The following is a 4,297-nucleotide window of genomic DNA, read 5'->3' on the forward strand; positions in this document are numbered from 1 at the left end:
TGCAGGTTGGTAACAATAGGGTAAACCTACTGCTGAGTGAAGAGAAAAGGCTCCAGGAATAATACATCCTGATTGGTCGGAGAGAATTGTCACCATTCACTGTGTCAACATTGCTGGCGACAGACGGGGGTGTCCTGAACAAACAAGCGCTATATATATATATTTTTTCTTTCCTTGTTTTTTTATGCCTCCACCTTCTTTTGAAACTAATTTGTGTTCTGGCTGTGGCAACAGCCACATGCCAAGAATCAAAAGCAACACACCTTTGACTTTCTGTGTGTGTGTGTCGCGTTAGGTCATGGCAGTTTCCTGCTATGACGACCAGCCGGTCCTAATCTGCAAGGGAAAAAGGAGGACGGGGCACTGCGGCCAAGTCGAAAAACGCCATTACATTGGCTGAAGAAAAATACTGATGTTGGGAGCAGATCTTTTGTCTTGCAGCTGTAATATACAGTAACTGTGGACGCAACAGAGGCCCGGGCATGGCACAAGAGCTCTAAAGACCTCTTCACAATTTCATGTGCGAGGGATAAACCCAAGAGCAACAGCTCTTAAAGGGCTTTGCCTATACACATAGACTCTGGAGTAAAAATACATAACTATCGATATGATGACTGAAAAATGATTACAGTTCCTTACCTCTGGGTTGGTGACAAAAAAATTACTCCAATAACAGAGTTATTAACTCCTTACAAAGAAACTGTTGAATTTGATATGAGTTATAGCTATTAGTTTTTTTATTTATTGTAGAGGATTAAAGCCATAGTGACTAGTTTCTGCATCCCCCATGAGGAATTCTACCAAAACTGTTGGCCTGTTAACGTGATACAAGCCTTCAGTGACCCCCAACCATAGAAATACCTTTAGATTGTACTACACATTTTACTGCGGGATAACATGTCAGACAGTTCTGATAAAAATGTTTCCAGCCATCTACTACATACATATGTCACAAACGTGGGAGGGTATTCACAAGGCTTTTCCCAATCAGTCTTACATATTGCTGTAAATGAACAGCATTAACAGTTTAGCTGTTGGTCTAAATGGAGACTTTGTTCTTTTTTTCCGCTGTCTGGTTTGATACACAACAGAAGCAGTTGTGCATGCTTTTTGGGGGATTTTTCCTTGCATGACGAAGGTCTGTGGCCTCAAGCTAGTGGCATGGCTGTGGATGGCAGAGCCTGACACAATCAAAAGCATTAATTACAATCAGGCATGTAATCGGCAATGTTTGAAAAAGAGCTGATTCGCAAATTTGGCTTAGGAGGAAAAAAGGGAATTTTTGACAGGAGACACATTTGCGTGTGAGTGGAGAGACTCGTGTGTGTGAGGCTGAAAATAGGTTGCTGAAACAGATGAAAAACACAGACGCGTCTTGGCAAACAATGAATCGCAATGTGGTCGCGTCCGTTAATTATTCTAACAGCACTGAATGTATTTCAGTCAGACAAACACTTCATCATTGCAACAAACTGAAACTTGTGCCGCTGTTTGACTTCATCAGCTAGAGGTTTTAGCATTGAATGGTTTGTGCATGCTGATACCTCTGAGGGGCCAAATCCAAAGCCATTATCAAGAGTCTGTCACATGAGCTGAGTCTACGAGAAAAAATGTTGATTGTAAAAACGAATGCACAAGAGATTGATTTCAGCTTTAAAAGCAATAAATGGCATAGCTGCGTAGCATTTCCTTGGATGCCTTAATAACCTTTCAATGCTTTTAATGAACACATTGGTGTTCTCAGCGCATACTCTGATTTTACATTTGAAAATGTATCAAAACATACTTTCTTTATCAGAATAAACAGCCCCCAGGATTCTTCTTGAGCTCAGTCAGGCTCACTGGTAGATGTCCAAACCACAGCTTTGAGAGACGTTCCATTGGAATTTATATCAGACCTGTCAGTGGGCCTCTTGGCTGGAACCCTGGTGTTGAGCGTCCTGATGCCTATTTGCAAATTACCTCCTTTACCAGAGTCGAGGGTAGAATAACACACAGCAGCCTGCTGTCTGTCCAAGACCCAGCTACCTGGGTCAGCTACTGCGGGGAGAAGAGATATGGGGCAGCACCGAGGGGGGCTGAGAGATGTCAAACCTGACTAACCAAACCCTACTGATACGAGACCTGTTGCACCTTCCACGCTCACCCACTGGTATCCCATTTCTGTTATTATGGGAGTTTTTTAAAGGAAGTGTCCAGAGTTGTTAGCAGCAGACATTTTACTGTTTTTTGACATGAGGGTATAATAAAGCAGACTGGGGTAGACTTGAGCATGGTATTCATGTTCTAGATCTGCATGATGGATGGTGGCAGTGGCTGAGTGGGACAGGTTGCCTGCTCTAATGGGTCTCTGAGGAACTTAATCAGCCATTCCCGCAGCGCAAGGATAAATAACAAACTGGACAAGTGTGCTGCAGGGGGTGGTCCGCCCAAGAAAGAGCAGACGGATGGCACTCAAAATATGGCAAAAAGACCCCATTAGCAAAATAATGAGTGTCATTGTGAGTGAAATCTGACAAAGTGAAACACACACTCTTGAAATACATCTTTGTGCATTCACAAGGCATCTAAATCTGTGGTGAAGGTTAGCGTAGGTGTGTCAGTTCTTGTTTGAACCTCATACCTAAGTTCTAGACAGCTTGCACAGCAAATATGTAAAGAGCACCACTGCAGTATGCTCATGTTCAGTGGAAACTGGCATGGGTGCAAAGACATAAACTCTCTGTATAAATCTCTACTTAACACAGGGAAGTATTATATACTGCCATCCAAGTTTCTGATATACGTAAATGTTATGTTGTTAGATTAGTACATTTACATGATTAGAAATAGGAGCATGGCTGTGGCTGCTTGAAATACATGGCATCAGCTGCCAAGAATGTATTGATGAGTTTTTTTTCGAAAAGATTCTTTTGCAAATAAGGGTACCATAAATGATCTCATAGTAGTATATCGGCAGTATAAGTTGAGGAACTGAGAAAACAAGGTACATGGTGTACTCTAAAGATGAAAAGGAGGATACTGTAGGATACTGTGTAGATATTACATTTTTTCTACTTTTACCTGAAGGAAAATATGCAATGGAAAAACACAACGTTGTAAAAATGTCAAACTCAAGCTGTGTTCAAGAAATCACAGAAGCTCCTGGAGATAAACTGCAAATTGCAATTTACTGTAAACAGTAATTATTGTAAATACAAACACTTGGGATGACAGTTTTCTGTATTATTTGCTATTTGCTATCAATAAGGTATGTATGTCCCTGCGGTTTAAGCATTTTGATACTTTCACAGTATTTATAATGCACCTCAACTTCCTTTAAATGAATTTTTCAAAAAAACTCGTAACTCGTAAATTGGACCTTTAATGTCAATGTGCTCTTCAGTCCTCCACCAGCCTAGACACCAGGTTGAATGCAACATATATGGCATGTATCATTTCTAGGACTGGGCAAGTTAACGCGTTATTATTGCATTAAGTAATTATTTAATTAACACCGACAATTTTTTTTATTGCCGTTAACGCAGTTGTTATCATTTCTTCATTATTAAAACAGTTTGTTGCTCACAGGCTTTGTAAGACCTGAGACAGAGAGACTCGCCCACGAGCAAAAACAGCACCTCTGATTCATGGCTTAATCATTTATCAACCATACAACACAGAAACTCACCAATAGTTGCGTCTAAAAGGTAACGAGTTAGGGGTTACGAAGGTCTCTTCCGGGTCCTTCTAGCCTCTACAGGTGATTTTTTATCCAGCCTGGAACTTCCAGCCTTTTTCAGGGTTGTTGAGCATTAAATCCAAACCGTCACATCCAAGATTGATCCACTTTTCGCGTTTTGGCTAATTTACGCCGCTCGCTCGCGGCTCCGTGTCTGCTCTCCTGTGTTTAGCGTTAGGTAAGTAAGCCAATTGAATGCCCATATATGGGAGAAGATGTCATCCAGAGAGTATGGAGGCTGAAAGAGGTCAATACACCCAGTCAAACTGGCTAATATGCAATCAAAGATGCTATAGTGCACAACATAGATATCTACCGTTTTATAGAGGATAATGGCCTCACTGGTTTGAGATTTGGCATATATTTATATTATATGTTATATATTTAGGCCTTTTTTGAAGAAATGTAAATAGTGTGCTTTATATGAGTTATGTTTATTATGTTTATTTTTGCATATAGGAGAACTATTTTAGACACACAAATGCTTCTGTAGCATTGCTGTGGGTGTAATATCAATAACTATGACATTGTTATGTTGATTATTGGCATAAGTAAATGTCATGAGGGCAAAAGCGT

Source organism: Etheostoma cragini, chromosome 8, assembly GCF_013103735.1.
Source record: "Etheostoma cragini isolate CJK2018 chromosome 8, CSU_Ecrag_1.0, whole genome shotgun sequence".
Classification (NCBI taxonomy): Eukaryota; Metazoa; Chordata; class Actinopteri; order Perciformes; family Percidae; genus Etheostoma; species Etheostoma cragini.